At 43.1% G+C, this 17754-nt stretch overlaps 1 protein-coding gene across 7 annotated transcripts in view; it reads right to left on the reverse strand.

Annotated features, from left to right (window-relative positions):
• Positions 1-17754, reverse strand: part of STXBP4 (syntaxin binding protein 4) — a 178566-nt gene that overhangs the window by 70588 nt on the left and 90224 nt on the right. The window lies entirely within an intron of this gene.

Below are 17754 nucleotides of genomic sequence, written 5' to 3' on the forward strand. Positions count from 1 at the left end.
CAGCTACAGGTTGCCCCTAGCACTTTGTTACACGGGCCTCTTAACACTGGCAGCTCCCCACAGACTCCAGTTAAAGGGGAGCGATCATCCTGTGGAATGTCATTACGAACATCCCACCAGCATTGCTGCATTCCATTACTGAGAAGCAGATCACTCACCCTGCCCACGACTCAAGGGACAGGCACCTCCCAAGAAGGCAGCGTTCATGGGGGCCACTCAAACTGTTAGAGAGCCAGAATAGGGACCAGGTTGTCTACTAGGCAAGCTCCAAATTCAGGCTCCGAGTCAGGAAGGGGTGGTACACCTAGGTGGGCCCCAATCTGGGCCAGGTGAGCTTAATTCAGCCAATGGGGTCAACCACGCCTCCCAACAGGGAGTCTTCCCTGGCCTCAGGGATCCACATGCTTGGGTGAAGTGCCCCGGGGGCGCCTTTGTCAAACCTGAAACTTGTGTCCTTTATAAAAACTCACTTGGATCACAAAGTAGGCTTTGAATGAATTCTTTCTCATGCGAAGCCAAAGACCCAGGTATTTGCACTGGAGAAACCTAACAAGCCTCTGCCTACCACATTGTGTAGGTTTTTGGTCTCTTCAAAAAGTGAAGGCACAGTGATCCATTCTGTAAAGTCTCCATTATTTTCAAATGCACGTGGCACACTACTGGCTTAGGGCCTTTGTACTTGCTGCTTCCTCTGCCTGGAACACTCAGCCCTTCGGTGTTTATATGGCTCCCACGCGCTTCCCGAGGGTGAATGGCTACCAAGGTCTAGCTTCTGGGTTGGCAGAGGACTAACAGCTCCCCAGAAACAATGCCTGGGGTGTTTCTATACAAGTTCAGCAAGGCCTTCTTCATGCACCAGACGGTGTGAAATGTTCAAGGACTCCTGGTGGCATCGCACTACTAATGGCCCGCAGCTCTGTAAAGACTGACAGCAATGGGAGCCCTGGATGGAGTTGCTGTGGGCTGAAATCCACCCCACAGTAACCGATTGTGAACTATTAAGAGGTTTTAGCAGTGAGGCTGCCCAGTTAAATTTATTATTTCAACCTTTAAAATTTCTATCCATGAAATAGATTTGAGTAGAAGCTAAGTTTCCTACCTGAATTTTGCTGTTACTTGGAAGAGTGAAATGTGACTTTACAATTACTTTGACGGCCTTAATCATATGATCTCTCAAACATTCTCAGAGGAGTGATTTAATAATAAGAGTAGACCATTAAAAACGACCTCAGTAGGAATCTTTCACTGTCTTCCCAGGAATCTGGCTCTCCATAAAAGAGGGACAAGGGTAGTTTATCATATCAGACAAGCAAGGGAAAAATAATTGTTTTACACAATGACAATGAATGATAAAAATTATGATGACGACAAAGATTCTCTAAGTTGAATACCTACACAATGCTATTTTGTAGCGCCTCCTTAACCCTCCCAATAGTCCTATAGGTTGGCGATACCCCCATCTTCCAAAATGCAGAAAATGAAGCTCAGAGAACTGACAGGATTCTACGAGCAAGTATCTCCTGTGGCATTCTGGGAGTCCTGGCCGCACAGCAGTTCAGTGCTGGTTGCTTATTAAAAGGTTGTCTGTTTGAACCCAATCAGTCTGAATAATCGTGGGAGAAAAGACCCCATGTCTGCTCTTCTAAAGTTCGTCGTTGTTGCGTCCAGGGAGCTGGTTCTAACGCACAGAGACCCTGTGCACGTTCAGCTGGGAAACGCGAGACAACAGGACGAAACACCATCCTCACAGCCATTGCTATCGGAGCCCCCCGCTGCCGACACTGTCCATCCATCATGTGGAGGGTCTTTCTTTTTTGCTAACTTTGTACTTTTTCGGTGATGATTTTTTCCTGCAGGACTCGTCCCTCCTGATAACGTGTCCAAAGGACATGAGAGAAAGTGTGCCCGTCTCGCTTTTAAGGACCATTCTGGCTCTCCTTCTTCCGAGATGGACTTGTTTGTCTTTCTGGCAGTCCGTGGCATGCTCAACACTGCGCCACGACCAGAGTCACGTGCACCGACTCTTCTCTGGCTTTCCTTTGTCCTGGCCTGGCATCCACATGCATGTGGGGTGCACAAATGCACCATGGCCCGAGTCACACCAACTCGACTCCCCAGGGTGGCATTTTCACCCTTAAACTTTTTAAAGAGGGGTTTGCCGTAGATTTACTCAGTGTGATATGCCCGTTGATTTCCTGACTGGTATTTCCTTGCGTGTTAACTGTGGACCCAAGTAAAATAAAATCCTTGGCAGCTTCAATATGTTCTCCATTCGTCAGGTTGCTTTGGGTACAGTTGTGAGCACATTTGTATTCTTTATGGTGAAGTGTAATTCACACTGAAGGCTGTAGTCCAGTGGTTCTCAACCTTCCTCATGGTACGACCCTTTAACACAGTTCCTCATGTTGTGGTGACCCCCCAACCACAAAATTATTTTCGTTGCTACTTCATAACTGTCATTTTGCTACTGTTATGAATCGGCCAACTCCTGTGAAAGGGCCGTTTGACCCCCAAAGGGGTCACAACCCACAGGTTGAGATCCACTGCTGTAGTCTTTGATTTCATTAGTATTTACATCCTCTCTGCTTTCACTAAGCAAGGTTATATACCATCTGTATATCACAGGTTGTTAAGATTAAAGCCTAGAAATTCCTATGGGGCAGCTCGACTCTTCCACAAAAGGAGAAGGAAAGATAATTTAAAAAATAATTTTATTGAGTGCTCATACAACTCATCATCATCCATCCATCCATCCAGTGTGTCAAGCTCATTTGCACATTTGTTGCCATCATCCTTCTCAAAACATCTGCTTTCTACATGAGCCCTTGGTGTCAGCTCCGTGGAAAGAGACTTAAGGACACCAAATAATAATGTATTACTTCACTTTATCACTAAGTGTTTAGGGACGAATACCTCATTCTTCCCATTTTACAAATGGAGCCCAAACGAAACTCATTGTTGTCCAGTGGATTCAAGACTCCTAGTGACCCTCCAGGGCAGATTAGGACGCCCCTGTAGGTTTCCTAGGCTGTGAATCTTTACAGAAGTAGAAAGCTTCCTTCATCTCCCATTATGGATTAAGTGAGATTAAACAATTTACCTAAGGCTATAAAAGATCTTGTCCAAGAACCAGGATTTCTCACACTTGATTCCTCTTCTATGCTAACTTTGATTACTATTAGCATTTGGGGGTTATTAAAAACACAATTAGAAACAAAAGCATTATATAAGCAAAGTAATCACATTTAACCTAATGAAAAAAGTTGATTGGAAAAGGTCATTATGTTACATATATTTGTAAAACGCTTTAGGGATTCGTTTTGTAATCTTACTTTTAAGATCTTTGGCTGGGTACACTTACCATTATTGTGTGCTGGGAATACATTCTAATTCACACTTGACTCTACCTGGCAGAGTAGAACGACCCTAAAGGGTTCCCAAGATTGCCAGGACTTTCCTCCTATGGAGTGGCCGTGGGCTCCATCAGTGGACCTTCCACTTAGTGGGTGAGCTCCTCACCACTCCACCACCAGGGCTCTCTTCCTGTGTTCTTTTGTGAACAGCCCCCAAAAGAACTTTCATTCCTTGTTAAGAGATTTCTCTGAAGCTTCAAAAACTCTCCTACTTGAATGAGGGGGAGGGCAGAGTGGAGACCCAAAGCCTATCTGCAGTCAATTGGACATCCCCTTTGAGAAGGGTCACGAGGAAGAGACGACCCAGTCAGGGTGCAGCACAGCACCGATGAAACATACAACTTTCCTCTAGTTCTTTAATGCTTCCTCCCTCCACTATCATGACCCTAATTTTACCTTACAAATCTGGCTAGACCAGAACATGTACACTGGTACAGATAAGAGCTCGCAACACACATGGAATCTTGGATAGATAAACCCCTAAGGACCAATAATGAGAGTAGCAATACTGGGAGAGTAGCAATAATAAGGGAAGGGGGGGGCAGAGTAAGGGGGACCGATCACAATGATTGACATATAACCCCCTCCCAGGGGGATGGACAACAGAAAAGTGGGTGAAGGGCTACAGTGGTCGGTGTAAGATATAAAAAACAAAATAAAACAACATAAAAAACCCCAATCATTTATAAATTATCAAGGATTCACGAGGGAGGGATTATGGGAGGGAGGGACAAAAAAAAAAGGAGTTGATACCAAGGGTTCAAATAGAAAGAAAATGTTTTGAAAAGGATGATGGCAACATATGTACTAGTGCTTGACACATGGATTGTGGTAAGAGCTGTAAGATCCCCCAATAAAATGATTTAGAAAAAAACCTTACTTTAAAAAGATGCTTTAAATTTCAAAGGAACCCCATTTAAAAAATAAAACAAACAAGTTCTAATAAAAACAAAACCACATAGCATTCTTTCTATTCCTACCCACTAAGAAAGCCATTGCTATCAATGAGTTAAATATCCTTCTAGACTTGCTTGAATCCTGTGACAGCTCCCCAACCAATGCAATCTGCTGCTTCCTTCTGAATGCATGCATGGCATGGGTGTGACTTATGATCAGGTGCATTTTGATCTGCAGTTCTAATTAAAATAAAAAATGGCTTCTAAGAAAGAAGTGAAAATCGTATACTAACACAATGCTTTACCTTTTCCAAAGCGCTTTCATGCTGGTCCCCCTGATCCTTGAAGGATCTGTGAAGCCTGTATCGCACTGAAGGGGCAGGAAGTGAGGGTGCAGAGGCCACCACATTGGATCCAACCTAAGTGGCCACTGAGGATAAGTCACCCCACTATTTCACGCACATCGAAAGAGAAAGAAATGCATACACTGTCAATTCAGTTGAGACTTAATGTCTTAACGATATGCCTGGGAGACTCCTGGGAACCATCGATTAACAACCAGAGGACCCACGTTAGAGATGCGGTGCTGTGCTTTACAAACTCATGACTCCAGTTTCTCGTTTTAAGTTCTCTGCCTTGGCTTTCTTCCTCTCTGTGATCTTGCTTATTGCTGTGAGGACATATTGATGTAGTCTTACCACTTTCAAATCGTAAAACTCACAGAAATGAAAAACCCTGTATCTACAATGTTAGTATTTTAAAAGATTTTATCTGTAACAGTAATATGAATATTCTGTTGTAGAAGTCAGGAACCTCTGGGTCTAAATTGAGCAACTTCCCATATCAAGTAATGCTGAAAGCCATGACTGCACCAATTTCAACGCTCTTGTCTTTTCTGGATGAGTAGTCAGTGCGCTGTCCTCATGTGACCGCTGGCTGGAAAGCACTTATTCCATTAACCCAAAAGAATACCTGCAGTTTGGTAAAGATCATATTCAGGTTTTGAGGGAAAAGACTTTTCTCTGGCACCATTTAAATCTCACTTGCCCAGTTGTAAGACTGAAACATGAGCTATAGGTATTGATTAGTACCGATTCTCATTGTAAACGAAATTGGAGTGTAAAATCCTCCGGAAGAGCACTCACTGCCATCAACACCCTCTGTAATCTTTGAAGCAGTACTTGAATTGTTTGTCTTGTGTTTGAGAACATCTTATTTATCGTATAGTGTGCTCATTATGTTAGTACTAAGGCATAGAAGGTTTTACTTGATTACGATCCTGGATATGGTGCATTCTATAAACCCCTTGACAACTGTGTTCCTGTCTTGTGGGAGAAATTAAGTTTTGTCTGGCTAACCATGCCTTCATATCTTTTGGTTGCTGGTAGTGGATATGATTAAAGTATATGTCTGAAATGCTTTTTGGTAATGATCATCTATGAAAATCCATGATATGTGGTAGCTTGGGAATTGATTCAAACTAGATATTTGCTTGTGTCTATGAAATACTGAAACCACAGTGGCTTCCTAACGTTACAACTGAAAAACTATATTGTTTGCTTTCACACCAATCGAGAATAGTAGATTGCGGCTAAAGATTTGGCAATGTTCAATAATTTCAGTACTTTTATTTATTTTATTAAAATATCATTTTATTGGGGGCTCTTACAGCTCTTGTTATAATCCATACATCTAGTGCATCAGGCTTGTTTGTACATATGATGCCTTCCATCTTTTCTAGACATTTACTTTCTCTTGAGCCCTTGGTATAAGCTCCTTTTTTATCTGCCTCCCCCATGGCCCCTTAACAGATTGTAAATTATTATTTTCCTATCTCACTCTGACCGCTGTCTCCCTTCCCCCATGTTTTCTGTTATTTTTCCCTCTGGAGAGGGGTGTATGGTTAGGTGTCAATAATTGCGATTGGTTCTCCATTTCTCCCTACCTCCTTCCCCCTACCCTTCTGGTATCGCTAGCCACCACTCCCCCGCCCCCCTGTTGCTGGATTCTGTGTCGTGAGCTCTCATCTCTCTTTTTTAAAAATCATTTTATTGGGGGCTCGTAGAATTCTTATCACAATCCATCCATCCGTCCATTGTGTCAAGAACACATGTTCATTTGTTGTCATCATCATCATTCTCATTTGCCTTCTACTTGAGCCCTTAATATCTGCTGCTCATTTCCCCCTCCCTCTCCACTCTCCCAACTAATGAACCCTTCATCATTCATAAATTATTATTATTTTGTCATATATTACACTGTCCTCAGTCTCTTCTCTGCTGTCCCTCCCCCAGGGAGGAGGCTATACCTAGATTCTTGTAATAAGTTCCCCTTTCTACCCCACATTCCCTCCACCCTCGAGGCATCCCCACTCTCATCACTGGTCCTGAAGGGGTCATCTGTCTGGATTCCATGACACGAGCTACTGTCAGCCCCACAGTCCCCTCTGTGTCCCAGGAGCTCCCCACAGGGAGGTCGTCCTTCAGGCCGGGTGTGCCAGCCTGGGGCCCAGACCAGCTGTCCTGTTCTCGTCTTTCATCCTGGTCTGCTTCTGTGTGGCGTGGCATGCTGGCCCCTCTCCCCAACCTGTAGGTTTAGTGTTCTTCTCTGTCACACATATTTCAAGGGAAGGGACAGTACTTTTACTTCCCAGTAATTTCTTTATTTAACAACAAAACAGCATATACCCAGCGACTGGCTTGTGTACAGAAGCAACAACAGGGGTAGAAGAGAGTCTATGATACAAAAGGACAACACAGTAAGCTCTATGCGACTAGATTTTGGGCTATTCATTGGCCCACCGTGTACATGAATATTAAGTTTAAAGATTAATATTGAAACTTTAAGTGTTATACACACTGACAAATTGTTTGCCTCTTTTTCAAAAAGGAGCATTTCTTCCTTGCTAGTCCAAGCCTCCCCCAAGTTACCACCATCACCAAGTTCAACCACTGTAATAAACAACTAGTCTTCTTGCTTTTTTCATTTTGCGACCCTTAAAATACAGTTTCAAACCGTCTGAATGATCTTTTTTTTAAAAATTAAATACTTTTAATGGAGGCTCTTACATCTCTTTTTTTTCTTTTTTTACATTTTATTAGGGACTCATACAACTCTTATCACAATCCATACATATACATACATCAATTGTAAAAAGCACATCCATACATTCCCTGCCCAATCATTCTCAAAGCATTTGCTCTCCACTTAAGCCCTTTGCATCAGGTCCTCTTTTTTCCCCCCCTCCTTCCCTCTCCCCCCTCCCTCATGTGCCCTTGGTAATTTATACATCGTTATTTTGTCATATCTTGCCCTATCTGGAGTCTCCCTTCCCCCCCTTCTCTGCTGTCCATCTCCCAGGGAAGAGGTCACACGAATGATCTTTAAGACCGTTGATCACAGCTGCCGTCTAGCAGGGAAGCAACAAAGCCCACGCGGAAGAAGCACACCACACCAACCCGTGTAGTCACCAGGTATTGATGGGATCAAGTATCAGGCATTGGAAGACCCAAAACAACCATTTTGATGTGAATGAGGGGGCTCAAAATGGAGACCCAAAGCCCATCTGTAAACAAATGGGCATCCTCTCACAGAAGGGTCACAAGTCAGCCAGGGTGCAGTATAGCGCCAATGAAACATCCAACCTTCCTCTAGTTCTTTAATGCTTCCTCCCCTCGCCACGCCCACTCCACTATCATGCCTCTAGTTCTCCTTACTAATCTGGCTAGACCAGAGGATGTACATTGGCACAGAAAAGAGCTCCTGACACACAGAATCCAGGGCAGATAACCCCCTCAGGACCAACATTGAGAGGAGCCATACCATGAGGGTAGGGGGAAGGTGGGGGGAGGAGGGGAGAAAAGGGGAATCATCTCAATGATCGACCTACAACCACCCCACCCCCACCCCCACCATGAACAACAGAAACGAGGATTAAGGGAGACAGTGGATGGTGTAAAATATGAAAATAAAAATAATTTATAAGTGATCAAGCGTGGAAGGGTGGGGGAGGGTGGGGAAAATGAGGAACTGATCCCAAGGGCTCAAGTAGAAAGAAATTTTTTTGGAAATGATGATGGCAACATATGTACAAATGTGCTTGATTCAATTGGTGTATGGATTGTTATAAGAGGCATAAAAGCCCCCAATAAAACAATTTATTAAAAGAAGAAGAAAAAAGACTTTATCAGGTCACCTTGTGCCTCCTGCTCTAAATCATGAATGGCTTCATTTGACACAAAATATCATCCAAACACCTTCTCACATGTTCAAAGCCCTCGGTGACCTGCCTCCTTTCTGTATGCCGCTCCTACCTCATGCTACACTCCTGCTGGCTCACCAGTTCTCCATAGCCGGCTTCTAGCTATCTTCAATGATGTCATGTTTGTCCCTATTTCAGGGCTTTTGTATTTGTCTTGAAAATTCTTCCAGAAGACATACATATATGACCATTGGCTCATATGTCACTGCTTCAAAGAGAACACCTTAGACCACCCAGTCTGAAGCAGCATCCCCTCTTACTCATGGCACACTGACTATTTTAAATACACGTGTAACACTTGTCACTCTCTGGAGTCATGAAAATTGCTTGTAGGCTAACCCAAGCCTGCCACCGCAATGAATGATCTAAGCTGCCAGATGGCAAGGATCTTGTTTATGCTGTTTCCTTAGTTCCCTGATCAAGGTCTTCCCCACTGTAGATATTCAATAAATATCTCATGAATAAAGTCATGAATCTCAATAACTACTTTTTCTTCAGTGATATATTTCTCTGTTTACTTTTTCTCTCTCGTGGAAATAATGTTGCACTAGGAAAGAAATTACTTATTTCCCTTGAAGCTAACGATAATTTACTCATTTAAAATTAGATTAAGTAATGCAAGCATAATTTATTTTCCAGAAATCACCCAAGATTCAATTTGCTATGTTTTCCTAATGGGGCAGTACGGCAGTGACCTACTTTCAGTTTGCAACACTAAGAGAGACCGTGTACGTCTGCATTATTTTTTTTCCATGGCACCAGGATTAGAGGACTCGTTAACAAGCTGTGATATACACGACATGGCCTTGCTTGCTGAAATTGAAGACTTGAAGCACTACGGCCTTCAGTATGGCTCACAGCTCAACACGAAACCCCAAATCCTCACAACTGAGCCAAGAGATAATAGATCACATTAAATGGAGACAGGACTGAAGTTGTCATGGGTTTCACTTTATTTGGTTCCACAACCAGTGTCCCTTTTGGAAGCAGTAGTCAAGAAATCAAAAGATATACTGCATTGCACAATTCTGCAGCAATAAATGTCTTGACAGTGTGAAGAAGATGTCACCTGGAGGAAGAAGATGCCCTGACCCATCCCAGTGCATTTCCACTACCTCATGTGCAGGCAAAAGCCGGGCAATACATAAGGAAACACAACACGGATGTCTTTGAATTGTGATGTTGGCAACCAGTACTGAATAAACCATGGGATGCCAGAAGAACAAGCAAATTGGTCTAAGAAACAGAGCCAGAATGCTCTTCAGGCGCGAGAATGGCAAAACTATGGCATGTTCTTTGGAAGTGGTACCTGGAGGGACCAGTTGGTGGGAAAGGACGTCGTGCTTGGTAAAGCCTGGGGTCAGGAAAAGAGAGGAAGACGCTTAATGGCTGACCCTGTGGCTGCAGCAATGGGCGCAGCCATGGGGACCATCAGGAGGACAAGGTGGGGTCAGTCAATGTTCCGTTCCCTCGTGCTGAGGTTTGCTAAGAGATAGAAGGGACTCGGCAGCATCCACAACACCATTTTCCTTGAAGAGTAAGACGCCTGGCTTTGAATAATCAAGCCACCAGAGAACAGACCTGCCTTACCGAAACGCGTGAAATCGTCCCGAAAATGTCACCAGTGTCATATGATAAGCTATTTCCTAAGTTCCAGGAGCAGGTACACATATGTGACATCAATACTTTGTGGAAAAGGAAATTCCATAAGGCCCATTCCAAATGGCATACAACTGATTTTTATGGAAAAAAAAATCTGGCTTTTTCCTCTAAGAAATTCTTTAACATATGCTCTGGAGGAGATGAGGAAAACAACTCTGAGAGTTTGGGTCTCTCAAGAGGCAGAATGAGATGTTCTGTGAAGTCTGAGGGTTGGACTAAAAGCAGTCAAAGACCTAAGAAAAATCCCGAAGGCCTTCTATTGACTTACCGCACTTTCCCTCTTTCTCAGAAAAGACGTTCCCACCCGCCTCCATCGCTTCTAAGCAGCTTCAGAATGGGACACAATGCAGCTATTACTGACACTCTAATTTCAAAAGTTAAAATCCTGCTAATTTCAGAGAGAAACGCCTGAATTGGATGGATGCCTGGATAAGCATATGCAATCAGATGGCCACTGCTTGATAGGAGAAACGGCCATTTTTATTTTCAATTGGGGAGGTGAAAAAGACACCATTATTCAACCATTTTGTGGCATCTGAATGTCCAGTTTTGCTATTAGAAGATTGCTACATTGCAAAAGTTTTATTCACATATACACACATAGACACTTTATTTGCAAAAATCCTACTATGTGGAATTGCCATGTCAAAATGTATGACCATTAAGAACTTTCCCGCTCCCCTTTAACTTTCAGAGGGGAAAACAACAAACTTTTCAAACGGACGTTTAAGTTTTTTCATTGAGTTTTTTTGGTGATCATTGACATCAAGTCACGCACTTGTTTGCTGATTTCTGCCTAAATCGTCTAGTGACATCAGTCATATTTATCATAAAGGATCGGCATTCTCTGTGGATTCTGATGATTTCATTGCCCATGCTCTAGTTTCCATGGCCCTGGTCTTCTCATCGTTGCTTTAGATTACTGTGGACTCGTTGGTGTCATACTGATGTTTTTTAAGAAGAATGCTGATCTTTCAAGAAACATTCTTAATTTCATGTGCCGATTTTCTACTAATTCACTAAACAGGTGATCTCGGGGGAGAGGCTCCGTCCTAGGTCAAATTGTATCACAGGGCCAGCCAGGGCCTCAGGGAGTCCTCTCTCTCTTCAGCATGGCTCCAGTGTGTGTGTTTGTTTTAATAAAAGTTCTGCTCCTCTAGCTTCTCCCATTCTGTGTGGAGCTCTCTATTCTGTGTGGAGCTCTCTCTCAAATGGAAATTAAAAAATCTTTTGATACATACTGCAAAATTGATTCCAAAAAATGCTGTGCCAAGTTATATTCCCACCTGTAGTGAATGAGAATATTTACTTTCATCTTTAATTAGTGACAAGCCCAGATGGCTCAACTGGAGAGATTTTTTTTATGCCTAATCTATGATTGATTTAATTTTAAAAGTACATTTTCCAGAGGAAGATGCTCTGCGGTCTTTGTGGGTATAAGAAATATTTGCTCCAACTGCGTATATTAATTTATGAATCTCTAGGATTAAGAACCTCACTGATAGTTATGCCCTCTGCTTCGGGCTCAGGAAGCCATTCATGCCTTGCTTTGTAGCTTTGTGAAACACCCACACACACCATTTCCAAGGTCAATTCTAGAATGAGAGCAGACTGAGGGTTCAGATGTGCTCACCTGTGCTGCCACCTTGACCCCAAGGCCCATTCTGTAATACAGTCGGTTGCTTGAAAGCCATATTTGTGCCTCTGTGTTTAAGGGTTTGACTACAATGTGTGTGTGCATGTGTTATGTGTATTGTATATTTCTAGTTATGAAAACAAGTGTAGAGCACTCTCTTGTTGGACTTAGGTTTTGAGCTTTCACAGGCGGTGTGGACTCCTGGGTCATACTGACAGTCAATCGGGTTTTGTTGAAGTGACCCTTTCAAACCTCAAGGTGGTGGTCAGTGTGTGCCAGAGTTGTGAGTACAAGGGGGAGGTGGTAGGACGAAGGGGGTAACAAGGCAGAGGACCACTGGTGGTGGTGCCAGGAACGTGCCATTTGGTGCACCAGCTGCTGTACTAGGTGCCCTGTGCATTTATAATTTCTTAACGACCCGGTGCATGTTCGATACAAAGTGGGTCTGTGTGACTTAATGATCCCAAACCCACTTGTCTCTCGGCTTGACATAGAATGTCAGGCCTTAGACTAATACCACTGACCCAGTAATACAGATAAAAGAGTAGAAAGAGTCCATCTACCCCCTAGTCAGACTTTGGCTTTATTTATTACCCTTTCAAATTGATTGCCCATTAGACGTCCCCTCCTGTTAGCTTTCTTTCCAGTTATTTCCATCACTGCTGACACCACTCAGCAGAGAGTAGTGAATTGGCCCTACTTGCACTAAGAGGGACCTTCAAAGAGTTCATGGGAAAATTCCATTATCTTTCTAGTCCTTTTTTTCTGAAGAATTTTTGGAAGCTCCCTCATATATCTAGAATTTTTTTTTAGGGTTTATCTGTCATTCCTACTGTGTTTGAAGATTTTTATATTTCACTTATAATTTTCATGGGGCTCTTGAAGAAAGACAGTTAGATGCCTATGCTAATGGTGCCAACTTGCCAGGAAGTCAGTAAGTTCCATTTTTATTAAAGGCTTCCTGTGGGCTATCTAGCCCGACATATGCCTTAAAGTTTTCCTTTTTTTGTCCCATCTACTGTGAGGATGAAGATAATATTCAGCAAGCAGACCATCTACATTCCAGAGAATGTAGACATTTCCCTAAAGGGGCTCCCAGTTATTGGGAGGGGTTACACAGGAACCTGGTGGAGGGACTTCAAGCACTTCGATATAGTACACAGTCTCCTTGGAAAGAAAAATAAGAGGCGTCACATGGACAAATAGTCGGGGCAGGGAAAGGAAGTGGCTCCAGTCTGCGCTGCGTGTAGTCAGGTACAGAACATGATCAAGGGGTGACTCGGGGTTCTGAAACAAGATGAGCTCGGTGCACGCCCACTTCCCCATCCACGTGGTTGTTCAGAATTGAAATCTGTAACTGCCTGGGTGGAAAATCCATCCAGAGGGTTCGGATGAGGACAGGCATTGCTTCTGCTTTCTTAAGCCCAGGAAGATGAGTTCATTCTTGAAGGAAACGACATGGAACTTGTGTGAAATTCAGCTGCTTTAATTCAGCAAACCACCGTGGTTAAAAAGAAAAAAACATTGGACGGCAATTATGTTTCTGAACCAGGAACAGCTCCTTAGGCTGATGAACGATATGTAAGAGGTGACCAGCTACGGCTCAGAGGATTCCTCACTTGTCTGTGACGCTTCGATGCCATACAGTTTATCTAATGGAAAAGGGGGGGGGGGGGAAGCTTGCCTCTCTCTGCTTTTGTTACAGAATTGTCATGTAGACGTCGATCAAAGATTACAATTCAAAATAAGTAGCTATTTCAAATAAAGATTCAACTGAGACATCATAGGATCTCGACCATGTCAGCATTGCTGAAGCGCCCCCAAAGGTTCCCGCAGTGACTGTTTTCATGCTCCCGCACTGGACACGGTGTAAGAGCAGAGGCCAAAGCTTCCTAAGAGTGGCAGTCAACACCGAAAGATGAGATGCTGAGCAAGACAGTTAGCCAAAGTTTCCTGTGGTGATTACACTCTAAGGCTAAGGCAATAATTACATGTCACATAGTACGGAAGCACTTACCTGGAGATAGCTAGGTTAAAATCTAAAACGTTGTCCTTTGATGTCCCTTTTGATCCATTTTAAGGTTGTTCAAGTTTTTTTAAAAATCGGTTTTTTTTTATACCCCGCTCCGCCCACCCCCGGGGCCCCCTAAAAAATCGTTTTATTAGGGGCTCATACAACTCTTATCACAATTCATACATAAATCCATTGTGTCAAGCACATCTGTACATTCATTGCCCTCATCATTCTCAAAACATTTGCTCTCCACTTAAGACCCTGGCATCAGCTCTTCATTTTACCTTCCCTCCCCGCTGCCCCCTCCCTCATGAGCCCTTGATAATTTATAAATTATTATTTTGTCATATCTTGCCCTGTCTGACATCTCCTTTCACCCCCTTTTCTGTTGTCCGTCCCCCAGGGAGGAGATCACAAGTACATCCTTGTAATCGGTTCCCACTTTCCAACCCACCCTCCCTCAGCCCTCCCAGTATAGCCACTCACACACACTGGTCCTGAGGGGATCATCTGCCCTGGATCCAGCTCCTATCTGCACCAGTGTACATTCTCTGGTTTATCCAGACTTGCAAGGTAGAATTCGGATCATGATAGTGGGAGGGGAGGAAGCATTTAGGAAGTAGAGGAAAGTTGTATTGTGCATCATTGCTACATCGCACCCTGACTGGCTCATCTCCCTGAGACCCTTCTGTAAGGGGGTGTCCAGTGGCCTACAAATGGGCTTTGGGTCTCCACTCCACACTGCCCCCCTTATTCACTGGTTGTTCAAATTTTCAATATTTCATTTCTTTGGTATTATTTTGTTATTGTTGTTAGCATTTTGACTCTTTGTTTTGCATGTTTTTTGCAATGTAAAATCCAGGACGGGTGAATCTCTAGAGATGGTCCCTGGATGGGTGGTTTCTGGGGTTACAGCGGGGGAAGATGTGGGGAAATGGGGAGCCAGTAACAGGAAGTACAGGAAAAAATAAAATGTTCTAAAGTTGATTGTGGTAATGATTGTACAACACTTCTTGATATGATTGAACTATTGCATTGTATGATAGCTAGATTATGTCCCAAGAAAACTGAAAATAAAGGAAAGAACTCCTATCTACCATGTTTCCAAATGTATTAAACTTGAATGATGCTTTAGACAAAGTAAATTCAACTGAATGGCTATTTAAAATAAGCATATGCTACCAGCACTAGCAGCAGGGGCATTTTATAAGCCAGGTTCTTATAACATCAGGTGCTAGGTACCTGACGTGGATCTCATTTAATCTTCCGATTCAGCTGTTTAGGCATCACGGTCCCCATTTTCTATCTGAGGAAAACAGCCCACAGATGAAGACTGAGGAGGTCGACCGAAGTGGCTATCAGCAACTGGGGTGCTCTCTGGGCCTCTGTAGGGAAAATCAGTGTCTGCGGAGCCTTGTTTACATGGCTTCACAACCACTGCTCTACGTAGGCGGCGTCTAAGTCTCATGCTAGCCCCTGTTCTGATGCTGGCTGGCTGGCCGTGTCCGCCACGCTGCCGAAAGCCCACCGGCTCCCTGTGATTCTACATGGAGGATGTTCTCGGGTTGGGCTCAATAAGCACTCTGACAATCACTTCAAAAGGCATGAAGCTGCACATGGCTGGCATCCGATTTCAAAGGAGATCATGATCCAAAGAAGACTGAGAATTGTGCTCTAGGTATTTCTTAGAATCTGTTTTTTGGCTTTTAAGACTCAGAACGTCATCATTTCTGAAGAAATTTCAGACTATGACATCCTTGTGTGCGCTTATATGGAGAACCTAGTTGTGGTATCTCCCTACGTGAGCATTTCAGAATTGAACTCAAAATAAAGAAAATGAGGAAGGTACTGTAGCTGCACTATCGGCCTCGGGGTGGTCACGCTCTGTTTCCATTCTATACGTAGGAAAAGCTACTGAGCACTGCTTAAAGAGAAGGAAACATGAGCTGAATTTATCTGAGTTGTCAAACTTAAAGAGATATATCAAGTTATAAGAGTGACTTGAGGAAATATACCACCATTAGCAATTATTTTTCTAAATAAAGAACAACATAGCAAAGGTTTGCTCGTTTTAAGCTGTAAAGGTTGTATCACAAAAAAAACCAACCCCAAAACAAAACTCTTGCAATAGACAAAAAGTGCAGATGGAATTTTTCACATTTCTTCCCAAGAAGTTCTGCTGAATTTCAAATATTTTCTTTGAATAATCGCATTAGACAACTAGAAAGGCTAATGTTAGCAAAGTAGTTAACGCTGACGATGGCAAGGCCCACGGGGCGATGCCTGCAGGTGCTTCCCTCTAATATTCCCGCCCCAACCGATGCCCGAGAGCTCGCATTCTGCGCGCACACCCCACTGAAGAGTGGTCCTTCCGTTCTCCCGAGAGCCCAAAACTTCCTTCACGCACAGTTCTTGCAGGGTGTTTGAGATACAATTTGATTGTTAAAATATATGATACCAAATTATAAAAGCACACTCACTATATTCATTGAGCAGAGATTACTGTTAGAGGTGTAGCTTCTGTAAGTTAGTGTTGAAGTCAAAGGTTAGCCTAAAAAGTCCTGGAATAATAATCTACATTAAATTCAGCCATTTCCTATCAAGGATTACACAAAAGCTTATTAGTTGAGTATGAATGAACATAGAAATACATATATATATATATATATATATATATATATATATATATATGTGTAAAACCTGGCATTCAGCATGGGGAAGACTAAGAGTTGAAAACTGCAGGGATAATGGAACGGTACTCAACAAAACTCACTGTCATTGAGTTGATTCCAGCTCACAGTGACCATGCAGGACAGGGTAGAATTGTCCTTGTGCGTTTCCAAGACTGTACATTTTTATGTGAGTAAAAAGCTTCATCTTTCTCCTGATGAGTGGCTGGTGATCTTGAACTGCTGACCTTGCACCTTAACAGCACAACAGAGAGCCCACTACGCCACCAGGGCTTATGTGGAACGCCCCATAGGCCAGCATAAACACAAGCAGCCAACGGATAGGCATGCAGGGAAAGGGACAGAAATTAAACAAATGAAATATGGGGCAGCCCTCTAGTAACGTGCCACATCTTCATGGCTACGTGTAAGGAGGAGATTGAGCCGTCCTAGTAAATTAATTTATATTTCAATGTAATAACGTGGCATATGATATTCTACAAAAGTAGCCACTATATAACTCCTCGCTCGCATGCTCTTCTCTAGTGTGATCTTCTTGCCTCTGCTTCACCCCCAGGTGGAGCCCCCCTTCCTCCTTCCTTCCTCTTCTCTCCAATGGGACGGAGAGGCCACGAGAGGTGGGGATTGCAAGTTGGCCGACCCAGATCAGCTTCCAGTTAAATCAACTGAAACCTTTCTTGGGTGGCCAACGCAGAAGGGGTGTCATGTTATTGCAGCCCTCGCAGACATTTGATGGCAACTGCGTGAGAGACCGCTAGCAAGAACTGCTCACCTAAGAACAGTCAGCCAATCGGGCGATGAGACACACTAATACATTTCTGTATTCATCCACTACGTTTCTGGATGATTTGTTATGCAGCATTGGTAAATGGAGCCGCTAATTAAAAAGTTCCAACAACTCAAATCATATTTCCGAGGCTTTGCTTTGAGCTAGGAAATGTGGCAGGGGTGGGAGTGTTATGTAAATTATGTTATTTAACCTTCACAACAAACTTATTGAGTCGGTATCATCTTCACTTAATAGAAAAAGAAATTTGCAATAATTTTCTTGAAACATTATTTTCGTGAAAGATGGCAGCTACTTTTTGTATTAAGAATTCCATGTCTTAATGACTGTCTAAGGATAATAAATTTTAATTATTTAAAAAGGGCACTACAGCTACCGTCTAAATATTGAGTTAC

The sequence above is a fragment of the Tenrec ecaudatus genome, chromosome 10, assembly GCF_050624435.1.
Source record: "Tenrec ecaudatus isolate mTenEca1 chromosome 10, mTenEca1.hap1, whole genome shotgun sequence".
Classification (NCBI taxonomy): Eukaryota; Metazoa; Chordata; class Mammalia; order Afrosoricida; family Tenrecidae; genus Tenrec; species Tenrec ecaudatus.